Source organism: Ovis canadensis, chromosome 3, assembly GCF_042477335.2.
Source record: "Ovis canadensis isolate MfBH-ARS-UI-01 breed Bighorn chromosome 3, ARS-UI_OviCan_v2, whole genome shotgun sequence".
Lineage (NCBI taxonomy): Eukaryota > Metazoa > Chordata > Mammalia > Artiodactyla > Bovidae > Ovis > Ovis canadensis.
Genome location: NC_091247.1, coordinates 157,039,684 through 157,053,315, shown reverse-complemented (window position 1 = coordinate 157,053,315; position 13,632 = coordinate 157,039,684). Strand labels below are relative to the sequence as shown.

General features: G+C 39.7%; 1 protein-coding gene across 2 annotated transcripts in view; it reads left to right on the top strand.

Annotated features, from left to right (window-relative positions):
• The window catches only part of RAP1B (RAP1B, member of RAS oncogene family), a 100,041-nt gene that overhangs the window by 50,199 nt on the left and 36,210 nt on the right, over positions 1–13,632 (top strand). The window contains exon 3 of one of the 2 annotated variants that reach the window (XM_069584690.1): positions 3,064–3,699. The gene's annotated coding sequence lies outside the window, so the exon portion shown is untranslated. Of the gene's footprint in view, positions 1–3,063; positions 3,709–13,632 lie in introns of those variants that run through there. The other variant, XM_069584691.1, reaches the window with a different exon arrangement.

Sequence of the window (13,632 nt, the reverse complement as noted above, 5' to 3'; positions counted from 1 at the left end):
TGTGAAGGTTCTTTAAAATTTAATTTTGCATTTGCAATAAGACCTTTACTTATGTGGACCATTGAAATGAAACTAATGAGGTATAAATGGTATTTGAAGTACAACATTTAAGAGAGCAAGTATATAGAAAATCAGAAATATAATATCAGGTTTAATACAGCAAGAATTATGGGTGAGCACACTATTAATTCACTTCCCCTAAAAAGGGGAAACCTAATTTTGAGGTTCTTCGTCTAGTCGCAGGAGCTAAGATATGGTTATTTTCTCTATCTGACAACAGTTTTGTAAGGCAGAGGTTATATATCCCCATGTTGCAGTTGAGAAAACTATGCCTTGATAGAATTAAGGAATTTGCCCAAGACTATGCTGCTAATTGGCTTCCCAGATGGCACAGTGGTAAAGAATCTACCTGCCATAGCAAGAGATGTGGTTCAATCCCTGGGTTAGGAAGATCCCTTGGAGTAGGAAATGGCAACCCTCTCCAGTATTCTTGCCTGGAAAATTCCATGGACAGAGGAGCCTGGGGGGCTATAGTCCATAGGGTCACAAAGATTCAGACATGACTGAATGATTGAGCACCACCATCACATGCAGCTAGTAAGGGGTGGAGCTGAACTCTGACTCTGGTGTTCTCCACTGTTTCACAGTACTTAAGGAACCGAAAATCCATCACTGCCTATTAGAGGAAAACCACCATGCCAAACATGAGAAATATATATCCTTATCTTATAGACTTTATCTCCCAGTACCAGTAGGACCCACTAGATGATTTGAGGGACCTAGTACAAAATGACAATGCAGACCTCTTTGTTCAAATATCATTAAAAATTTCAAGATGATGACATCAGAGCTCACTGAAACAATTATGGGGACTTTCTAAGCACAGAGCCCTATCACATGCCTGCAAAGCTGGCCCTGAGTACAGCCAGGCAAACAATGGCAGCCCACCATCTGTTTTTGTTACAGCCATGAGCTAAGAATAATTTTCACATGTTTAATGATACTTTTAAAAAGAAAAATATTTGAATTGTATGAAATTCAAATTAGTATCCATAAATAAAGTTTTATTAGAAATAGTCACACTCATTCTTTATGTATCCTATGGCTGTTTGCACAACAAAGGCAGAGTTGAGTAGCTGTAAAACTGGCCCACAAAAACTTAAATATTTTCTATCTGGCTTTATATAAAAAGTTTGCAAGCCACTGCCCTAGTAGGAAGGTAGAAAATAAGTAACAAAAAAAGGGAGCAGTAGTGTTACGGGGATTCAGTAGAGAAGAGACCACATTAAATTGGAACTATCAGAAAAGATGCTCTTTCTTGGAGAAAGTAAATGGACCTTGAATGAAGGGCAGAGGTAGGAAGGGGCATTCCAAGCAGAGGAAATCACCTCTGTACACCGGAGAGGTGGGGAAGCACTATGGCTGGGCAAGATGAGAAGTCTACTCTGACTGTAAGCCATTTTTAAGTGGAAGGGAAAAATAAGATACAAGGATTTTAATTTTAGTAGGACAGGGGAGTAACTGAATACTCTCTTAGGAAGAGAGTGGCTTGCTTAGTAAGCTTTAAGGTAATATCTGGCAACAATGTGTAGAAAGGATGACAGTAGGAATAGAGAGGAGGCCACAGACAAGGCAGGAAGGTGCCCCCAGAGTCCAAGAGTTGAGAAGAAACGCCAAGCCAAACAGCGCGGTCTCGGGAGAAATGAATTACTATCTGATAGACCTGCCAATTGACTGATGGCTTCAGGAAAGGCAGAAAAAGGAGTATCAGGATTTAAGACTGATAATTTAGTCTAATTTAAATTAGACAATTTAAGGTAATTTAAAAGATGATATAATTAACAAAGGAGAAGAAACTTGTTTGGTGACAAAGGTGATGAGTTCAGTTTGCCCGCATGACTTATTAAAGCTGCCAGTGGAATATCATGGTGCAGGTTTTAAGGTGACAGGAGCTTTCAAGAACTCAAACCCAAAAATGAATTCAGTGCTTAAAAGATCTTTGCCTGGATTTCCAGTCTAACAGAAGAAAACAAATGTTTTTCTTTTCTTTTCTTACAAATATATTTTAATTAAACTATTTTACATATTCTCTCAAACTCGAAATAACTCTAGCTCCAATCTTCTAAAACCTACTCTTTCTGGGGAAAAAAGAAAATCAATTGCCCAAAGGTCGAAGAGTTTAAAAAGAGAGAGAGAAAGGAAAAAGCAGTATAGCCAGGTAACATTGCTCCCATGAACTCAGTTTCAGGCTTTCAGACTTTTCAAAGTTTTCTGCAATAATTGAAAGGTCAATAAATTTAAGTTTATTGGTGATTCATTCATTCAGAATTTACAATAATTCCTACAGACTGCTCTGACACTTGCCTTTGAAATCTCCATTTTAAAAGGATTTTCTGAGGAAACAAATAACCAAAATACGTAACATATTCCATCAACCTAAATCATGAAAAATCTAGAAAGCACTTACATACAAAAAAACCAAGGATAATTATAGTTCATTCTTATCTATTCCTTTAACTTAGTTTTCAATTACTAGTATTCTTAAAAAGAGTAAAAGTAATCATATTTTCGCTAATCTTCCAAATTTATAAAAATTCATAAAGATTTATTTCAAGAATGCTTTATAACAGGGTCCAGTTAAACTATGGACTAAGCAAAAATAAATCTTTAATGACCTCCCAATCCCAAATTCTCCCTGCACTTTGCTGTTTGAATACTTTTGTCCACCAAAACTCCATTTTATAAAAGCTAACATCTTGTGTAAAGGGTAGTTGTATTTTAGCCTTTTCTCTAATAGTGGTAAATTCCACTGTTAAGTCCCCACCCTTTTTGAAACGAGGCATTTTGGAAGAGAAAGTGCTTTCTGTTGCCCAGTAGTCACATCATAAGGACCCCTATAGGTAATTCTTTTAGAGTGCTCGAGTCATGCATTTAAATACACGCTTTATTTCACTCATATAGTTGATTTAGGTACAAAGTTGTTTGGGATTATGTATTGATTAACTGAGTTTGACGGCGTAATTTGGAAAGAATTGTAATAGATTAAGACACCTGACCTTTCAGGAGAAACCATTTCAAGAATGAAAAAGACTGTGCCCTGGCCTAGGCACCTTCACGGGAGCTCTAGGTGTGGAAACAGCGCTGTTACTTCTCGGGCCATTTTCCCCAACACAAAGGAATACGCGAGCACCAACTGTTTGGTGGCGTCGGTGATTAAACTACAGTTTGCACTAAAGGCATCTTTTGAGTTTCGGACGGTTTCTAAGCCCTTGGCACCAGCGTAAACCCACTAAGGTCTCAGAAGTCAAGGCGAGGCCGAAAGGGCAAGGTGGAGAAGGAAGAGAAACACCGAGGACGAAACGCGGCGAAAGGGGCCCGGCGTCGGCACGAGTGGCCCCGCCCCTCGACTCTCTCGCCCCGCCCTTCGGTGCCGCCCCTTCCCGGGCCGCGCACCCGCGCGCCCCGCCCGCGGACGGAAGCGAGAGCGAGGCTGAACGCCTGACGTCAAGGCGACACCGCCAAACCTCGCCCAGAGTCAGGCGTGTAAACCAGCCGGAGCGGCGGCGGCGGCGGCGGCGGCGGCGGCGGCAGCGGCGGCAGCAGCAGCGGCAGCGGCAGCACCGCCGTGGCGCCGGGAGCAGCGACCCGGAGGGAGCGTGAGGCGACGCTGGCTGCGGGCACCCGGTGACAGCGCGAGAGGTTGGCAGAGTGCGTGCGTGGCCACTGAGGGGAGCGGCGGCGGCGGCCGCGCGGGGCGGGGGCCGGGCGCCTGCGGAGGGGAGCTGATGGGGTGCGGCGCGGGCCGGGCGGGGCGCGCGCGACGGTCAGGGGGCCGGGGCGGCGGCGGCGGCGACGGCGGCCTTGCAGCGCGGCAGGTGGTGCTGGGGCCCGGCGCCGGTGCGGCGAGCGCGCTGCCTCCCAGGCCGGCGGGGACGAGCCGCCGCCGCGGGGGAACAGCGCGCTTTGCGGAAGGGGTCAAATGTCTGAAATATGGCGGAGGAAGTGAGAGCCCGAGGACCCCCCCACCCGCCTGCTCTTTTCTGGCCGCGGCCGCCGCTGCCTCTCAGCTGCCCGCCGTCCCTCGCCGGAAGACTCATCTCCCCGCCCCGGAGCCCCCTTGCCGGCCGCCTCGGTTCCTTCCCGGGTGTGAGTGGAAGTTAGAACGGAAACCAGAAAGTTGTCTTTTGCGGAGACTCAGCTTCCCCCAGTCCCGAGCAGGGGCGGAGAGCTTTCGGGGGAAACCACTCCCCGGCGCCTTGCGGGCTCGAGCCTGACAGGGGAAAAGTTTGCCTGAAACCGGGCTGGTTTGCTCCATTTGTTGCGGGAAGTGGCAGGAGGAAGGCAGCGGAGGGAGCCCCACCTAATCTGGCAGCAGCCACCGCGAAGAGAAAAAACTGTTAAAGGGGCCTTTCCAATCGTCAGGAAGAGGAAATCTTTCTCTTACAGAGGGAAAGAAAATCCAGGAAGTTTGTCGTCCTCTCTTTTTCGGACATCTCTGTGTGTCTAATCCTAACACTGTCAGCGCCATGAATATTGTTTAAAACTACCCCCATTGAATCTAACCATCCTAGTTTTCCTTCTGAAAACACCGATAGCTTTTGGAGAAAAGACTGTCCTTGCTGAGTTTAAGCTGACCATTTGCTTCCTCTTCGCTTGCTCCCTCTTACTAGTTTAGAACAACATTTTTGCCCTGCAGCTCTTGTTCGGAGTGAAGATGAGCAGTTGTGTGTTACTGTAATGGGAAATCACGTTTTAACGGGGTAGAAAGTTGACACTGAATGAGGATTGTGATTTTAATATTTTAAAATTCAAGCTGATTGGATTTTTGTTTTGCTAGTAGCATAGCATCTACTATATAAACATCTAAAATATAATTTATAATTCTTATAAAACTTAAAGCTTTCAACTCGAAGATTCGTTTTTTTATCCTCTTTGTAATTAGAATGCTATTTGGACTTGCTCAACAAAATCTTAGCAAGAGGTAACTTAAAAAGGGGAGACGTTAATTTAACTTAAAGCTGGTATCACTCGTGAAAACTGAACCTTGAATAGTATTTGAGTCATAATGTAGTCATGGGACTTTTTAGGGCCGGAAAGGGCTATTTAGATCATCCACTCCCACCCTCTGAACTTACGGTGGAGGAAACTGAGGCCTAGAAGGATAAGATAACTAGTCAGTGGCCCTGCTGACTTGAAGGACAGTAAATGGCAACCCACCCCAGTGTTCTTGCCTGGAGAATCCCAGGGACGGCGGAGCCTGGTGGGCTGCCGTCTATGGGGTCACATAGAGTCGGACATGACTGAAGCGACTTAGCAGCAGCAGCAGCAGTCTATCTGGAGGAAAAAATACGACGTTTTTATGGTGAATTATTACATTTTGTAGAGGATAGACGTCCCATCAAGTACCTTAGTCAGTGTAGAAGAACCCTTTGGGTAGTTTCATTACCAGATTTTAAGAGAGGAAGTTGATATTCAGAATGATTAAATAACTTTAAGAACACAGAGCCGTGAATGATAGTCTTATTTGAGCCCATCCATACTTTTGGTCTCTTCATTGTTGTGAAGGTGGTTTCACTTGCATTTTCTTTCTGTCATTCATAATAAATTCTGAGACTCCCTTATCTGAAGAAGCCAGAAAGTAAATCTTTGAAACACCTGTATCCAGTTTGGTTTTAATGTTCCAGGTATGGGAATACAACTGAAGAACCCAATAATAAACTGACTTTATTTTAAAATGTGGTGTGGGTTCATGACAGTGTTGTTCCTTCTGCCCCCTAACCCCTACCCTCCCCCACCCTATGAAAATAGTATCGTGTCTTCTATGACAAGTATCGCTTCCTCCCGTCTGTTACTTTACCTGTTTTTTGTTATCCCACTAAATTATAAACTCCATGTATTGTTTGTATGCCCTGAAACACAGGCATAGTATCTTAACGTAGAGATAATACCGGTTTGTTAAATGTAAGTACCACGAGGGTAGGAACTTGACCCGTTTTATTCTCTACTGTATCTTCATTCCTAGAACCTTGCCTGTGCATAGTGTTTAGCATTTATATTTAGATATTAACTAATGAATATTTAAAAGAGATGATATTTGAAGAGATCTTTGTATTCCTTCAAAAAGAAACATTTCCACATTAGCTTTGGAGCCATTTTAATTTTTACAGGTTGATTTTTATCCTCAAAGCAATCTTGTACTGTGGCATTTCAGTATTTTCTCTTAGCTGTATAAAGTGAAAGAGTCCCCATGCTAAGGAGCTGCCATGTAAGGAGGGTGTTATCAAGTGTGTCCTCTGATATAATTCAATATTGGTAGAAGGCTGATGCGGAGATTGATAACATAGTAACTAGTTATACATGTTGTTTTAAATATAAAGTCTAAGCTTTGGGTGAGAAATTATCCATGTTCAGTTTTCTTTGACTTTTGTTGTAGGTATTTGATCAGTGTTTATTAAGGCAGTGAAATTAAATAGGGAATAGACCTCATACAAATAGAATTTGGTTAATTTTTCAAAGATGTCATTTATTTTTCTTCCAAAAGTGTAAGTAGACAGTTTTATTATTGAATATCAGGATCTTATTGGTATGAATGTGTCATTTTCCCAAAGACTTAATGTGTTTTTTGGCTATGTATTGGTAAAGAGGGAGTGGTTATTGATCTGTAGTGTTTAGATTTGACCGACCTGGGGAGTAGTTTAGTATTTATGAACTGAATAGTCAAAAGCTGTCTTCTATTATGGCAGTGATGTAACATGTTCAGTCTATAGAAAATCTTGATAAAGATTGGTTGTAAACTTTGTAAGACCATATAAGGTTGTAACTAAATTTATGCCTTGATTTTTTTTTTTCTTCTATCAGTTTTGAAGACTCTTAATAAGAGTTGCCCTTTTCAAATTGGATTTCTTTTAGAAAAAGTTAAGAAACATTTTGGCTGATGCAATGATTCATTGTAACATTAGACATCTGCAAATGACTTGCCCTTGTGCTGAAAACCTAATGTTTTTCAGTGTTCTTAAAATATTTTGCAGTAGTACTAAAAGGTACTAATTATTACCTTTTGAGAACTTAAAAGTGGTGAAAAGACTTTTAAGTCGTTTATTAGTCCTTTGGAAATTTTATGAATACAATGGAAGCAGTAGGTACAAGGAATAGAATGAAATTATTTGCAGTGAAGACTGGCTTGATGTTTAATCTTGTAGTTTGTTTGAACCTATTTGATCACTGGATTCTAAGACCAGTCCCTTTAATCTTATATTATAGAAGAAAAGTTACCAGGAACTTTTTGCTGCCTTAAAAAAATTAAAATCACTTTTTAAAGTACACCACTAACAAAAAGAAATACAGTTCTCCATACTTCCTAATACTGGTGTCTTTATTACCGATATTAGTCAAATGCTACATAGCAACTGATTATTATTTCAGTAATGTCTTAAAGAATTTTTCATTGTATCAATAATGGATCAAGATATTTAAACTTTTTTAAAGGAGCCAGCCTTAAAACTTATTAAAGAAAGACATGACAATTTGAGGAAATGTATCAGGGTTTTAAATAATATTTAAATTACTTACCAAAAGGAAAAATACTGGGGGAATTCCCTGGCGGTCCAGCGGCTAGAACTCCACACTTTAACTGCACAGGGCCTGGGTTCAGTCCCTGGTCAGGAAACTAAGATCCCACAAGATACCCTGAGGCTAAAAAAGAAAAAGGGTGTATATTTGCCATATGAACTGAAGAATTTCCATCTGGAATTTACTGTGTAGAACAATATTCTGGGATATTAGTAAGTCTAAAATTGTATATGAGGTGCTCAAGTACTAGAAATATGTTCACATTTAAGTTAAGAATCTTAGTCTATTAAAAACTTACAGAATAATTATCTAATGTTCTGATTTTGTATTTCATATTGGACTGGTTCCTGACTGTTTTGTAATTTTGCAGTTGTGCGTGCACTAGGTGGTCTTGTCCAGTGGTGGATGGTGAGAGGTTTTAACTTGAGCAGGTAGACTTAAAGATATTAAAGGAAGAGAGCATCCATTTAAACCAGTTACACATAATTTTGATCACTTGTACATAATTTTGATCACTACTGATTTCTTGAAATCATCACTTTTACTACATGATAGAGCTGCTTCTTGAGTTTTTCAGTAGTTGCTTTGAGTATTTATTTCAGTAAATAGTACTTTTAATAAAACAGTTTTCTTTCCTGTGTTTAAAACTTAGCATTTTGCTAAGTAACTTTATTTTCAGAATATACAGTGGACTAATTGCCCTATTGGTGGATCACTTCTTCTACCTGTTGCTTTCCTCTTCTTTGCCTTCTGGGAAAGAAACAAAGATGAAAGAAAATCTGTTTTGTCCATTTAATAGCAGTTTTTGGCAAAAGCTTCCAAAGAGGAAATGGAAAATGTTACTCAAAATTCTAATTATCTGTATTTTCTATAATTTTTCCTTATTAGAATATATTTTTCAAGTCACTGTGTTCTAAAAAAAAAATGGAGTTTCTAAAAGTTCTTAGATACTGGGAATAAGGACTATAAATAAAAGCTCTTTTTGTTTAATTAATAGTTTCTTGGTGTCAAAGTGGTGTGCATGTTGCATCCAACTTTTACCTCGTGCTTTAAGGTTGTAGTGAGACTACATTATGCCTGCATAGTTACATCTGCTGTTTCTAAAATTTGTAGTTATCGTTAAGCTCTTCAGTATCTATAGCAAAACTGGGGAATCCCTCAGGAATCCTGACTTCTGTACTGTACAGATAATAACAAAGGATAGTAATGAGGTATATAAACATGTGTATTATTGTGCTGCTCTTGAAATTGTTGAACTTGAGATATTACAGTAAAGTGCTTTGAATACAGATAAGTATAATGAAGAAAATTAATATCACTTGTAATTTTTACCAGTGCAGTGAATTTTAAGGCAAAATTTGTACTTCTTTTCTAAAGTTTTCCTAACCTCTTTGCTTCCTTGGTGGGAAAGATGGCATATACTACTTAGAGATATGAAGGATTCAGTGCAGTATTATTCATAAATGTTTATAAAATACACTAACGGGTAGTATTTTTGTTCTTTATGATAAAGCTTCTCTTCACCTTTAGCATTGCTAGTGCCAAGTAAAGATTAGGTTACTTAATTTTTAAGATTCCTACTAAGGTGTGAATGAGAACTAAGGAAGAAAATTGTGATTGTGAACAAATAAATTGTCTATCTCAGTGGTTTTCTAAGAATGGTCGAAGGAATCCTGGGGATTGCCTCAACATTTGCAGGGAGTCTACAAGTAGAAAACTTTTTACAGTAATACTGAGATGTCCTTTGCGTTTTCACTGTATTGATAGCTGTACCAATGTACAAAACCAAAAGTCGATAAAGCTTGACATCTTAAATCAGGTCAGAGTACCCCACTGTATTAGCAGTCATTGTCTGTATTCTTCATTGCCATATACCCACACTTTAAAAAAGAAAAAAGAAAACCTAAACACACTTGATGAAGAAGATAAAAAAAGAATCAGCTTTATACACATCATTTTAGTATACTATGACTAAATAGAAAGTATGCTTAAAATACTTTTTTTTTTTTTCACTCCTTACGGAAGTATAATGGTTGTCTCTATGGAAAGCATTTGTGTGATTATTTGAGTTGCAAGCTGAATCAGCCACTTTTTTAATGAACTCTGTTTTTATTTAAAAGAATGCTTGACAGACTGAAGAAGTTTTTCAGACTTGGGTATTACATTTTCTCTAAAGTGAACCTGTTGCTTTAAAAGGAAAAGATTGACAGTTTTTATAAGCAATGGTTAAAGTTCTAATTTTCAAGTGAAAATTAAAATTTTGTAAAATTTGTGTTAGTTAGCAACTGTGCTCTTCACAGTTTCTCAATATCTTTTTTTTTTTTAATTTTAAAATCTTTAATTCTTACATGCATTCCCAAACATGAACCCCCCTCCCACCTCCCTCCCCATAACATCTCTCTGGGTCATCTCCATGCACCAGCCCCAAGCATGCTGTATCCTGCGTCAGACATAGACTGGCGATTCGATTCTTACATGATAATATACATGTTAGAATGCCATTCTCCCAAATCATCCCACCCTCTCCCTCTCCCTCTGAGTCCAAAAGTCCGTTATACACATCTGTGTCTTTTTTCCTGTCTTGCATACAGGGTCATCTTTGCCATCTTTCTAAATTCCATATATATGTGTTAGTATACTGTATTGGTGTTTTTCTTTATGGCTTACTTCACTCTGTATAATCGGCTCCAGTTTCATCCATCTCATCAGAACTGATTCAAATGAATTCTTTTTAACGGCTGAGTAATACTCCATTGTGTATATGTACCACAGCTTTCTTATCCATTCATCTGCTGATGGACGTCTAGGTTGCTTCCATGTCCTGGCTATTATAAACAGTGCTGCGATGAACATTGGGGTACATGTGTCTCTTTCCATTCTGGTTTCCTCGGTGTGTATGCCCAGCGGTGGGCTTGCTGGGTCATAAGGTAGTTCTGTTTGCAATTTTTTAAGGAATCTCCACACTGTTCTCCATAGTGGCTGTACTAGTTTGCATTCCCACCAACAGTGTAGGAGGGTTCCCTTTTCTCCACACCCTCTCCAGCATTTAATTTATCTCCACGGCGCTGCCCCTGTGGGACAGAGCCCTAACCTGGTCTTTGGGTGGGAGGCTCACGTCTCCGTGGTTAGACATGAGGACCAAGACGTCCTGTCCCCCGCGGACGACTCTCGGCGCTTCCCAGTTTCTCAATATCTTAAAAAAGGTTTTCTGATGATATTGGTGATGTTAATGAACATGGTTTTTAAAATACTATGTAATAAAATATGTCAATATTTGAAGATCGACATGACTCTATAAGCAAGTATATTCCAAGTCACCAGTGCATGAAAATCATGCAGGGATAAGAAATCCTTCAAAAGTTCTAGCTAGACCACTGAGTCTTAAAGAGAACACAAGGTTTACTGAAAAGGTTTATTGGTTTATTGATTTATTTATAGATTCCAGTATATTGCAGCTAATAGAGGTTGGTATAGCATCAAAAGAGAATATCAACATTTATTTGAAAGGCTGTTAAGATATTCCCATCTGTTTGTCTGGTTATTACTTTTTTGTGTGTTATTATTCATTTTTCCATGCTTTACAATATATTGAACAGATTTTTGTTGTAGGGGAAGAGAAGAATAGGAACCATAGATGAACACTGTGAAGCAAGTTTAGTTTCTTTTTTGTTTTTTTTTTTCCTGTTGAGCAGTCTATTCAACATTTGTGGGGGAGGGGGGCCACATCTCACTGCTTGCAGAATTTTAGTTCCCGGGCCAGGCATTGAACTGCCAGGTTTCCTGGACCAACAGGGAATTCTTCTCATTCAATTCTTGATCACAGTAATAGATTATGTAATTTTTTAAGCCACTTTCTGGTTTTAATACTTGTTTTGTACATCTGATGACTTAACCATAGATAGGTTACTGTATTCAAGTTTTGGCATAACCTTGAATATATTTTTAATAGTTGTCTTTCACAATTTTAGGATATGTAGTAGCTTTCATCTGGTGACTCAGACAATAAAGAATCTGCCTTCAATGTGGGAGACCTGGGTTTGACCCCTGGGTTGGGAAGATTCCCTGGAGGAGGTATGGCCACCCACTCCAGTATTCTTGCCTGGAGAATCCCCAGGACAGAGGAGCCTGGTGGGCTACAGTCCATGGGGTCAGAAAGAGTCGGACACGACTGAGCGACTAAGCACAGCACAGTAGCTTTCATACAGTGAAGCTATGTATTTTTTCCCCTTTCGAGCTTAGTAATGTCTCCTTGACCTGAGAATTTGACGTGATAGTTCTCCAAAACAAATGATGTTTTTACCTTCTAGAAGAAAGTTGTTTCTTTTTTATGTTTGTTTAAGAACAAACCTCATTAAACAACCATTTTTATAAAAGTCGTGTCTTAGAGTTGTTCCAAATTTTAAAGGATTTTTAAGCTAACCTGCATGCAGTTCAAGTAATTTCAGATTATGAAAGAAGTAAGATACATAAATTATAGTCTGTAGTGTACCTAGTTTCTTGGAAATTTAGTGCCAGTTATTTCCCTGGAAATAATGGGTACGTTCTGTGAAGAAACAGAGTATTGAGTCTGAACATCACTACTTGAAAGAACAGGGTGTGTATCAGAGAGAGGATATGATGTGGTTTAGAGAAGTGTAAAAAGGTAATAACTTCAGAATAGTTTCAGGGATTAGGTATTTAGAATTTCTGCTTCCATGAGCTAATCCTGCAGTAAGGTAGGGGAGTTTAATAGGAAGCTTTCATGCCCTATATTAAATAATTAACTGGTCAGCCATTCTGGCTGTTCTGAATTAGAGAACATACGAAGATCATATTTTATGTCCTGGACATGCAAACGAGTCACAAAGTTGCCACTTGCAATTGCTTATATAGTTCTATTTGCTAACTAAACAAATGTTTGAAATTCCCTCTGTTTTAGGCTTTTTTATACTTAAGCTCTTTTTTTTGAGAGCTCTGTCTCGTATTTGGTCATCCTTCAACAAAGAAAGGGCTTCCCTCATAGCTCAGTTGGTAAATCATCTGCCTGCAATGCAGGAGACCTGGGTTCGATTCCTGGGGCGGGAAGATCCCCTGGAGAAGAAAATGGCGACCCACTCCAGTACTCTTGCCTGGAGAATCCCATGGACAGAGGACCACAGGCTACAGTCCATGAGATCGCAAGAGTCGGACACGACGTGGCAACTAAACCACCACCACCAACAAAGAAAAGATTAGATTTGCAAGCTTTTAAATACAAAAGAGCATTGTTTACATGAAAGTAATGATAATAGGCAATTAAGAGGTGAAAGGGCAGGAAGTAAAACAGAAAAAGAATGAGAATGGTGATTAAGAAGTTCTCTTTCTAAGGAGCAGGGCTGCTATTGAGCAAAAGTGGTAAACTCCACTTTGAAAAGCAATATGGTGCTTTAGTGACTGATATATCTTGTCCACCAGAGGGTCCTCTGTAGAGGATAATCAATATTATCTATCAGTTAGAAATTATGGTTTTAGAGTAAAAGTTTGATCACTATGTGTGTGAGTTGAGAGTACTTTTGCTGTGTTTACTCTCTTTGTCCCCCCTCCTTCCCCTGCTGTGTGCAAAGTCTGTTTTCTATGTCTGCATCTCTATTCCTGCCCTGCAGATAGGTTCATCAGTACCATATTTCTCGATTCTGTATATATATGTGTGTTAATATACGGCATTCGTTTTTCTCTTTCTGACTGACTTCACTCTGTATAACAGGCTCTAGGTTCATTCACCTCACTAGAACTGACAAACGCATTTCCTTCTATGGCTGAGTAATATTCCACTGTGTGTATGTACTACAGCTTCTTTATCTGTTCGTCTGTCAGTGGACATCTAGGTCGCTTCCACGCCCTAGCTGTTGTAAGTAGTGCTGCAGTGAACATTGGGGTACATGTGTCTTTTTCAGTTATGGTTTTCTTAGGGTATATGCCCAGTAGTGGGGTTATTGGGTCATTTGGTAATTTTATTCCTAGTTTTTTAAGGAATCTCCATATTGTTCTCCGTAGTGGCTGTACCAGTTTACATTTCCACTAACTGTGCAATAGGGTTCCCTTTTC